Source organism: Myotis daubentonii, chromosome 1, assembly GCF_963259705.1.
Source record: "Myotis daubentonii chromosome 1, mMyoDau2.1, whole genome shotgun sequence".
Taxonomy (NCBI): domain Eukaryota; kingdom Metazoa; phylum Chordata; class Mammalia; order Chiroptera; family Vespertilionidae; genus Myotis; species Myotis daubentonii.
The window spans coordinates 143,511,687-143,523,915 of NC_081840.1; positions in this window are offsets into that span (position 1 = coordinate 143,511,687).

Below are 12,229 nucleotides of genomic sequence, written 5' to 3' on the forward strand. Positions count from 1 at the left end.
GATGAGGACCATGAGCCACAGAAAAATGACTTGTTTGAGAAGAAATAGCTATATTGATAGAACTAGGAAGTCTGAGTTCAAGAGACTTGTCATTATGTCAAGCTAACTCTAATTAATTCACAGAACTAGACTGCCTTCAAATCATGACTCTTTTATGCGACATTTCTTTAAAAATTACATGTTCATAAAATGTTTGTAGAACTTAAAAATTTGAAGTGTGTTGTATAATTAATGTTTTAACATTAACTCTGATATTCTCTGAAATATGCTAAGAATTTACAATATTTGGGAAATATTTTTATATTTGTATTACGATGGTAATATCATTTATCACCATTTTTTATTCACAGCAACCAACAATCGACTAATGAAAATAAAGAAGAACGAAGTCCTATGAAATCTTCTGACAGTAACAATCTTGGTAAGACTTCTGATACTGAATTACTCTTGTTGGTCCTACCATAAATGAATTTAGTGTAAGGAAATTTTGATAATGAAGGAGCAATAAAAAACAAACAATGTGTAAGTTTCATGTGAATGTTTATTGTATTCAGTATTATTGAAAAAAATTAAGTTTAGGTAATTTTAAAATCTGGGTCAATATTGTTTGAAAAGTTCATTTATTTAGTATTGATCCGTAAAATCCTATGTGATATTTTTATGTAAAAAAGAAAAAAATATTTTAAGTTAGGATGTCGTATGTTTTCTCTATTTTCACATTGTGATAGATTGGACTTGTTATATAAAATGGACATTTTGTGTAGTTTTTACAGGCAATGGATTACATTTAGTGAATGAAAACTGGTTTGTTTGTTTTTTAATGTTTTTTAAAAATATTTTTATTTATTGGAGAGAGGAAGAGAAAGGGAGAGAGAGGTAGAAACATCAATGATGAGAGAAAATCATTGATCAGCTGCCCCCTGCAGGCCCCCCACCTGGGATTGAGCAGTCAACCAAGGCATGTGACCTTTAACAGAATCAACCCCTGGACCCTTCAGTTCATAGGCTGATGCTCTCTGACTGAGCCAAACTGGCTAGAGCTGAAAACCTGTTTTTACAGAGTGATTTGTCTCACTGAAAGAGTAGCTAATAGTGGGAACTCAACAATACTTTCCTGGTACCACAAACAAATGGCAAACAATAAGAACTTCAACACTTAGTGTGCAACTTTCCCAGTGAAATAATTTTTTTAAGTAAAACTTTTATGGATTTCAGAGAGAAAGGGCGAGGGAGAGAGAGAGAGAGAGAGAAACATCAAAGATGAGAGGTAATCATTGATTATCTACTTGCTGCATTCCCCATACTAGGGACCTAGCCCATAAAGGGGGCATGTGCTTTAATTGCAAATGGAACCTTGATGACCTGGTTCAAAGGTCAACCCTCAATCAATGAACCACACTGTCTGGGACCTTTGAGGTTGTTTTATAAGATACCTACCAATAGCACAGAAGTCAGAAGGGAAATACATGCTGAGAATCATAGGTACTTTACATATTATGCCAAAAAGCCCTCACTATCATCAACTTCATTCCTCAGAAGTCAGAACAGAATGAGATATGTTGATGCATTAGAACAAGATGGTTCCTCCTGTTTGTTGTATAGTTGTCAGGACACTGCAATTTCTTTAGGACAAGAAGCTCTCTTGGTATTGATCAAAAGATAATCATAATAAATGCTGTATATAAAAACCCAACTCGGGAATCAATATATTGTAAAAACGTACAAAAGTGTTTAACAGTGACAAAGATGCTAGTGTCCTACCCAGATTTGGCACCTACTACATTTTGCAATCTGAACCAGAACTGTAGAGGACACCTTAGTAGACCTTTACCAGAGGATTTATGTAGGTTGATTTTGTAACTTATAGGAAATACAAAGATGAAATATCATTTTGACCTTGATCTCATAATATGTGAGCTGTCACTGCTTTATGTCTGTGTTTATCTCATCAGAATTTTCAAAGAAAATGTCAAAATTCGCTTACTAATTTGTCTGCTTACTGGTGTACTATTTAACTCTCAGGTGCCATTTATGTACTGAATGCTATTCTGATGTTGCAGAATTGAAATGTTTTAAAAACACAGCCTCTGCCCTCCAAGAGCTTGTTATTGTCATTTCTATTTATTACTATACTTTATTCAGTGATTGCTCGGTGGTAGAGAACACTAGAAGCTTATTATTATCATTATTTATTCGTTTTTATTGGTGTGTAGCAGGTGCCAGCAACTTTAAGGCCATGATGAGAATTAGCTTTAAAAATATGGTGAAGCTTGGCCGGTAGGTCACTTGCTTAAAGTACTGTACCAATGGGCCAAGTTGTGGGTTTGATCCCTGGTCATGGTCCATACCAGAATCAACTCATGAATACTTAAATAAGTGGAACAAAAAACCAACGTTCTCCCAATCTTTCTTTTTCCTAAATCAATGTTTAAAAGGTGCTAAAAATTAAAGAAAAATAAAGACATGCTTGCACACCCAAGACTTCCCCATTTTCTTCCCCCACAGGGATGATTCTCCTAAACTCTAAGGGACCCCAGGAGGCTTCCAACCAGTGCAACAATGGTCACTAGCAATTCATCCTGGGCAAACCCTCTAAACCTGACTTCTTAGTGAGCCTGGGCTCATTTCCCCAGGCTTTTCTTGTTTCACTATCCCCAACTTTAATACTAAATGTCCTCTAAAATTTGCCTATGCACAAATAAAATAATTAATATAAAATAAAAATATGGGTGAGATTTAAATTAAGCCTGCAGATGGAGATGTTTGCCAGGTTAAAGGGGCAGAAGGGTGATGTTTGGCAATAAGAACATGAGTCCAAGGGCTATGATGTGCACCATAACTTTGGAGGATTTTTGAGCTGTACCACTTCAATGTGCAAAATGTGTGCTGTGGGAATGGGTGGGAATGAGGGGAGTGCCTAGCTAAAGCAAGCTTATGAAAGTCTTTAGTACTACAGAGAAGACTAAATATTATCCTGTGGCCTTGGGAAATTTATCAGATGGAATGCTTTTAGCTTCAGGTAATAATGGGTGGCCTAATTAAGAGGCTGAAACACTAGGAACCAGGATTGTTTTGGTGTTCAGTGATGTCATTAGGATCCTAGGTGTTGTCCCTTATTCAGCTGTGAGGTTGTCAGTGCTTATGTCTGCTTTCCTAGTGAGCGAATTAGCGATGCCTCTAAAGCATCCTATTCTCACATGACACTATGTGAAGGCCAAAGGATTGCTTTGCTCAATTTTAAATGTTTTGTTAAAGTCTAGATGGCACACAATATATTACTTTCTGTTGTGTGACACAGAGGTTTGACTTTTACATATATTATGATGCGTTCACCATGGTAAGTCTAGTTACCATCTATCACCATACCATGTCATTACAGTTCTAGAGGCCAGGTGCATGAAATTCATGCATGGGGGAGCGGGTGTGTCCCTCAACCCAGCCTGCACTCTCTCCAATCAGGGACCCCTCAAGAGACTTCTGACTGCCCGTTTAGCCTCAATCCTCCTGGGATTGGGCCTAAATGGGCAGTCTGACATCCCTCTCCCAATCCAGGACTGCTGGTTCCCAATTGCTAGCCTGCCTGCCTGCTCATTGCACTGAACCACTCCTGTGCCAGTCTGTTCGATGCCTAACTGTTCCTCTGCCAGCCTGGTAACTCCTAACTGCTTTACCCTGCCAGCTTGGTCGCCTTATGTCCTCCTGTGCAGGACAGGTTGCCTCCAATTGCCCTCCCCTGCTGGCCTGGTGCCCCCACAACTGCCCTCTCCTGCTTTCTGGGTCTCCCCCAGCTGCCCTCCCTTTCAGGCCTGGTACCTCCCTACTTCCCTCTCATGCTGGCATGATAGCCCACAACTGACTTCCCCTGCTGGCCACCTTGTGTCCGCATGCGTGCAGCCATTTTGTTAGTTGGAGTGATGGTCAATTTGCATATTACCCTTTTACTAGGTAGGATTGACACATTCCCTTTGCTGTACAGTAGATGTCTGTTGTCTATATATTTTATAACTAGAATTCTGCACTTCTTATTCATATTCTTCTATTTCAGCTACCTCTTCAACTCACTACCCTCTGGCAAACATCACTTTGTTCTTTGTAGCAATGGGGTGTGGTTTTGTTTTGTTTGCTTTGTGGTTTCCGATTGCACATGTGAGATAAGGCATTTGTCTTTCTAAGTCTTATTTCACCTAGCATAATCTCCACTCAGTCCATGGATGTTGCACTAAGTGGCAAAATTTTGTTCTTTTTTACGTCTGAGTAATATTATATACATTGCATCTTCTTTATTCATTTATCTATATAAGGACACCTAGAGTGCTTATATATCTTGGCTATTGTAAATAATGGTGCAGTGAACATAGGGGTGTGGATATCTTTTCAAATTCCTGTTCATGTATTTGTTATATAAATATACAGAAGTGGAATGGCAGTTCTATTTCCAAATTTTTCAGAAAATTCCATGTTTTTTTCTACAATGACTCTACCAATTTACAATCATATGAATAGTACACAAAATTTTCTTGTTCTTCATATCCTCACCAACACTTGTTATTTATTTACTAGAGGCCTGGTGCATGAAATTACTGCACGAGGGAATGGGGGTCCTTCAGCCCAGCCTCCCCCCTCTCACAGTCCAGGAGCCTGCGTGGATGTCCTGCTGATGGCTTAGGCCAGCTTCCCATAGGTAGCAGGCCTAAGCCACAGTCTGGCAACCGAGGCTTATAGCATGAGCCGTGTGTGTGTGTGTGTGTGTGTGTGTGTGTGTGTGTGTGTCTACTGAGGGCCTGCCCCCAGCCACACCATGGAAACTTGGAGTAGGCACCTCCTTGTGTTGATCTCTCAGACTCCTGGCTGTGCCTGCATGTTGTTCTCTCCCTTGAGCAATGGCCAGAGCAGGCTGGAAGCTTGGCTTCCTCCATCGCCTACTGCAACCCAAGCCTCCAGCTTCATGGCCACCACTCAAGGTTTTCCTGTGGGTTTTCTTCCGGCACCCAGAATCCTTGCCTTTGGTTCGATCGCAGCAAGCCTTGGCTTCTCCACTGCCTAGCCTCTGCAGTCTTCAGTCTTCAGTCTTCAGTCTTCACAGTATTCAGGCTTCACTTTGGCCAGAGCCTTCATTCTCCGCTCAGTGCCTGTGTATGCAAATGAAACACCATCTTTGTTGGATTAATTTGCATACTCATCCGATTGGCTATTGGGCATAGCAGAGTGACACCAATTTGCATGTTTCTCTTTTATTAGTGTAGATATTTTGATGACAGAATTTTTGAGAGTAGTGAGCTGGCACTTCATTATGGCTTTCATTTGCATTTCCTGATTAGTGATATTGAGATATGTGCTTCCTTTACTTTTTTAAAAAAATAAGCTTTTATTGATATTGAGTAAGAGAAGAGGGGAAAAGGAGAGAGAGATGGAAATATCAAGGAAACAATCACATAACTCAGCTGCCTCGTGCCCACTAATACAGGGCATCAAGCCTGTAACCTGGGCATATGCCCTAAATGAGAATCCTACCAGCCATATCTTGTTCCATCTGATGATTCTTAATCCACTGAATCACACTGGCATGGGCAATATGTTTCTTTTAATTTGGAAGAAAACTGATTGCCTTGCATTTGACTTTCCCTTCCTAACATATTATAGGCTTGGGTTACATCACATAATCGCTCCTAAACCAGTGAGTGGTGAACTAGTTACTGTGATGAGCTCAGTATAATTATTTCTCTTCTTGGAGCATGGGAGATAACACCTTCGTTGTGTATCATGACAGTGAATGTCCAAACAGAGTTGTGGTTCTCCAGTAAGAGTGGAGACTGAGGTATGGAGCCAGCAATATTTACCACAGCGACTCAGGAGTTTTGAGGAGAAGTGTAACAAGATTAGGTTTGATTAGGGCCCTCTGGTTGTGATATGAAGTAGGTATTAGCAAGATTTGCCTGCAAAAGACCTGATTTTAGGCAATGTGGTCTGTAATATTTATTCAAGTATGCTATTGTACTGTGAGAGCCGTACTAGACAATCTTTAAGTGAACAGGCATGACTGTGTTCCAGTGAGACATTTCTTTACAAAACCTGAGGACAGCTTGTATTTGGCCTGTGGTTTCTCATTTCCTAGTGAACCCCCCGGCACCGCATATAAATGAGAGATGATAGGAAAGCACATAAGGAGACTGGGAAACAAAGGAAGATTTTGCCTCTTTGGGCTAACATTAGTTTATTATGAAGTTTCACCTATCCATGCAGAGGTGAATCAGAAAGCTCAATTTATTCCACTTAAAATGTCATTGTTTTTCTAGGACTATGTCTTTCTCATTGTTTCTGCTCTAAAAAACTTATTAATTTAAGAGGAAACAATAATAATTGGTGGGATTTTCCCCCTGTGAGAGCCATCTGTTTAGTGCCATTGTTTGACTAGGGCAGTTGACAGTAACAAAACAAAGCAGAGACAGAGAAGAGGTCTAGTTCATATAATTTTTGTGATGAATCAATGTAAAACATTGGCAGGGAGAGAGAAATGCAAGGTGTTTTGTAGGTTTCCAGGCAGTGCACTGGCATTTAGATTAGACATGAAGAATAGGACTTTGTGAGATGAGCAGGAAAGAGCAACAGTTCAACTGAAAAAACCAGTATGTATCCATACATGTTGAGTTTGGTGGAATATCCATGGATATCCCTACATTCTGGATAATATTTATTTGACTTTTTAACTTCCAACAACTTCCTTTAATGGGAAAGCCATGCTTTCAGTTTTATAAGAAATTAAGAAAAGGAAGAAATAGAAAGAACTTTGCAAGTACTAGAACTCTATTACATGACATGTGATAATTATTGTGGCTTATTGTTCATCAGCATAAGCTATGATGACATATGCCATACAAGCAGAACAAGCTTGATTTCTACAGGCATTTGCCACCTGCTGGGCAGGGTTGAGAAAAGTGACCTCATGCACTACTGCAGAGCCCTCCCTGTCTGGACCCCCCTGCACAAGGATGTGGTAACAGATACAAGGTAGCCTTGGAAGAAGGCAGTCTCAAGGAATTCTACGTTATACAACTGGTGTCACAAAGTCTTTCCTACTTATCTTGCAATTAGAAATGTTGCTAGAAAGAGTCTGTTTCCTATGTTTTGCTAGGCTGCAAAGTGTAGTACTTGGCGACCAAGCTTGTTTGTGATAGAGTGTTTCATCCTAAACTAGCGCATCTTCACTAACGAACTGGAGAAGTTGTATTGTGTTATGGAAAAATAAGTACACTCTTCTAAACTTTCTTAGTGAAAGGAGTCCATAAAATGCATGCTATATTAGTTTGATACTGTTAGTTTATGATTCTGCTTTTACCATCCATACCATTTTCTGTCAGTCTAATGGGGTTTGTTTGGGATTATGTCCATTGTACATATCAGATCCTATTCTTTTCTTTCTTTCATTTGATATATTTAAAAAGAGAAAGTAAGAATTCTTAATGTATTAATGGCCTACTGACACTATGATTAATATTGACCCTGGTATATGATGTGTGGTTCCAAAGGAATACTTTCTAACAAAACATTACTCAGGTACTTTTAATTTCCTGTAAATTTATATTATTGTTTTAAAATGTATTTTACTTTTTTCCTTAATAGTATGTGAGATGTCTGAAGAAGAGTCTTTATACAGGTAGGATTTTGTGGATTTTTTAAAACAATATTTTACCTACAGGAATTCTAAGAAAAGAATCTAAGAGTTCTAGAGTAGTCTACTATTGGCTAGAGTAGGCCCTATATTATGTAACTAACCTGTGTTATTTAGTCATCACAATAACTTTCAAAGTAGCTGTGCTATTGTAATAATTAGGCAAATTTTTATTAATTAGGGAACTGTGGTTCAGGGAGGTGGAGGAATTGATACCTGATTCTATAGTTAGCGTGTGTCCACCTGTTTGACTTCCATATCTATTCCGTTGTTCCTCAACATGTCTGATAAATTCCTGTGTGGCACTCGCTTGAGATAGAGATGCGAATCAGATAAAATCAGAAAGTAAATCTGATTGTGTGTTAACTTAGATTTAGCGTTTTTCTAAGAGACCTAGTTAGTCCAAGCACTTACCTTACTATTCTTTTTTCTAATATATTTCAATGATTATTTTTATAGAGAGGAAGGGAGAGAGATAGAGAGTTAGAAACATCGATGAGAGAGAAACATCCATCAGCTGCCTCCTGCACACTCCCTACTGGGGATTTGCCCGCAACCAAGGCAGATGCCCTTGACCGGAATCAAACATGGGACCCTTGAGTCCACAGGCTGATGCTCTATCCACTGAGTCAAATAGGTTAGGGCTTACCTTACTATTCTTGACAATTGCAGTGGTATCAGTAAATAGAACCTTTTTCTTCCCGCCAAAGCTACTAGGATTTATAGCAGTTAGCTATGGCTACAGAACCAAAGAGTTTTCCTAAGCAAGGCCTGGTTAGGTTAAAATGATATCTTTACATCTTGTAATGAATTGTTTATCTGTAAGTAGAGAATGTCTATGTATAAACCCTGTTATCTTAATTAAATTCAGCAGGTACTTAGAGGATATCTCAATTTGATTTCTTTATTTATTGTCTTCCCAGTCTGGTTTTCTTTTCAGGCTAGTACCTTAGCCTAGTTGTATGAGGTTTTTATCTTTTTTGCTATATTCTTTCTTAATTCTCCCATGACTTCTTGACTTTAAAATTTTTTATTCTCTACTTTTTTGGACATTTTTTTTAAATATATATTTTATTGATTTTTTACAGAGAGGAAGGGAGAGAGATAGAGAGTTAGAAACATCGATGAGAGAGAAACATCCATCAGCTGCCTCCCACACATCTCCTACTGGGGACGTGCCCACAACCCAGGTACGTGCCCTTGACCAGAATCAAACCTGGGACCCTTCAGTCCGCAGGCTGATGATCTATCCACTGAGCCAAACCGGTTTCGGCAGGACGTTTCTTTCATTGTGTAATTTTTTTTTCCAATTGTGCCACCTGTGGTGTTCTCCATTTTTCTATAGACAGAATCAAAGGCACATAGAATTACAGGAATTTAAGAAAGCCTAGAAATTAATTAAACACAATTCCCTCTAGCTCTTCAACCAGTGTTTAATGTCCTGGCCAAGTGGTTGGTTGCATGGAGTATTAGAAATTCAAAGATTTTAAAATGACTTATTGGGGTATAGTAAAGGGTGGAACTGACTTGTAAATTCAGGTTGATGAGTGTAATACTTTTCCTTCTTTATCATTCTGCAGGTGAGGTTCAAAATACAAATATGGGGAGTGGGCAGTGAATGCAGTCAATAGAAGATAAGAATGGCTTTAGAAGGGGAATCCCAGGTTTCAAGAGGAACAACACTGGGTTGTGATTGGAATAGAGTTTTAGAATGCAGATGGAGATAAGACAAGTTAAAGATACATTTTAAGAAGGAAGGCCACATGATTTGGCAGATTAAAATATTGGGCTCAAGGATCTCCTGAGGAGGTTGTTGTTCTCCTGTTTATATGTTTAATTGGAGGAGCTAGGAACATTCAAGGTTTCTTTAGAAAGATATTTAAAAAAATTGGAGGCTCTGGAAAGATTCTTTTGATCACAAATACAACTATGGTCTCATCAACCTGAACTCTGACTCACAGAGTGGAGCTTAGGTTCCTGGAGTCCTAGGGGATGGGAGATGGCTGAACTACATAGATCTATGGCCCAAGGCAGGTGTCTTCTGTCCTCTACCTGTTTTCCAATTAGCTGATGTGACTCCCATGTACACAGAGGGTTGAGTAAGAGTAAGACTAGATGTCAAATCACTAATGGAGTTGAGTGACACACCTGTGTTAGGAGTTGATCACTCAGACTTCCTTTATTTTCTTTTCCAAGAGCAAGGAAAACAGAGAGCTCGTATTCTTGGTCATTTGAGCCCATGCTTGTTTCATGAGTCTGTGCCTTCATAAGCTGAAGATTTAAATGTTGGAGACTGCATGGAGCCTGCAAAAGTGTGATGTGGGAGTGGGAAGGCTAACAGCATATATATGCATTTGAATATTTAACTCCTCACCATTTCAGAGAACTTCCTGTATGGCTTGAGGGTTAATGGAAGGAATGGGATCTCCTTAATAAGTGGTTTCCATGCTAAAGAAACAAGAATGCATTTTTGACTGACATCACTTAGTCTTTTAACCAGGGACAGATGATGAAGAAGGAACAATGTATCTTCCTGCCTTAATTTGGGTCATCAGATGTGTTCCACTTCAGGGAATAAAAGTTATGTCAGCCAGTAAGTGGTGAAAACCAATTAATCCTAGTCAGCGTGTGTCCATTAAATAGTTCATAGGCTGGGAGAGGTCACAGCAGAGGTAGATAACTAAAAGCTTTTTTTAAACATAGGCCTAGTATTAATTATATAAAGAATCTTTATTTGATATACAGAAAGCTGATCTTTCACTGAAAAGTTTGTTTATTTTTTTAAATGAATTCCCTCATTGGTGCTGTGGATTTTTCAGCAAATGTCGCATTGCTGTTGCATGTCCTACATCAGACAACTTAGTCTTCAAGGTAAAGTGCTCTCTTGTGAAATTGATTTTCTTGCTCTCAATTGAATTTTGTGTAACATTTACTCTTAAAATTTCCTAGTGGCCTTCCTATCATTGTTTTCTGTTTGTAATGCAAAATTAGTCTTTTCGTAGTTAAATCCTCAAGCAAGGAAATATTTGCTTGTTTTATTGACTTTAGAGAGAGTGGAAGGGGTAGGGGAGAGAGAGAGAGAGAGAGAGAGAGAGAGACACTTTGATGTGAGAAACAAACATTGATTAGCTGCCTCCTGCATGGTCCACAATAGGGATTGAACTGATAACTTGGGAATATTGAAATGGGAATTGAACCTGTGACCCTTAGGTGCATGGGTGCACGCTCCAAACACTGTGACCCACAGGCCACAGTGCAAAATATATTTACTTTATTGTATGATTCCTTTTATATGCAATTGCCCCAATAAGTGAGTCCACTGAGACAGACATGAGACAAGTGTTTGACAGAGACTGGGTAGGGGAATGGAGATTTCCTATTTCATGAGAATGAGGTTCCCTTCTGGAGTGATGAAGGGTTTTGGAACCAAATAGAGGTGATCACTGCACAACATGGTACATGTGACAAATGCTTCTGAATTTTTCACTTCAAAATGGTTGATGTTCGTTGAAGTTAAATCACTAAGAAAAGAATACTGTCATAATCAATCAATAGAATTAAGATCATGTTACACACCTTTTAAAATAATCCAATAGGCCCTTGGGTGGTAAACCACAGCTCTGGAGCTACATGAGGCTCTTTGGCCCCTTGAGTGTGGGTCTTCCACAAAATACCGCCACACTCAAGTGGCCAAAGAGCCACATGTGGCTCATGAGCTGCGGTTTGCCGAGCCGTAAGTTTGCCGACCACTTCATTAGGCTCATTTAAAACATGTCTTTTGGTAAAGGTTACATTTTAATTTGAGATTTTTCTTATTTCTTGAGATAGGCCTGTATTGCTGTGAGTTTCACTCTTAGAACTGCTTTCATGATGTCCCATAGATTTTTAGTTGTCATGTTCTCATTTCATTTGTGTCAAGGTATCATTTGATTTCTTCCTTGATCTCATTTTTAACCCAGCAACTGCTCTATACTCTCCAAGTTTTTGTGTGTTTTTAGGGTTTTCTTTTTTTTTTTTCTCAAATTGATTTCTTGTTGGATACCATTGTGGTTGGAGAAGATGTGTAAAATGATTTCAATCTTTTTAAATTTACTTAGGCTTGTTTTCTGGCTTTACTCGCATTCTAGTTTGGGAATTATTCCATGTACACTTGAAGAAAATTTATACCCTGCAAGTTTAGGGTAATAACACTCTGAAAATAAAAATGAAATGCATCAGGTAAAATATGTCCTTAAAGGTGCTGTTATCTTCATGAGTTTTTTGTAAGATCTATTCTTTGATGTCAATGGAGAATTTAATATTTTAACTATGATGGTATCAATATTTGCTTTATGGATTGAAGTGCTCCTGTTTATAAATATAATTTCTTCTTGTTAGATTGATCCCATATCATTATGCAATAGCCTCCTTTGTCTCTTTCTATAGTCTTAGATTTAACTTCTATTTTGTCTGAAATAAGTATTGCTATCCCAGCTTTTGCTGTTGTTTGCATTTAAAAATATTTAAGAAATATATTTTATTTTATTTTTTAAATACATTTTTATTGATTTCAGGTCAGGGAGA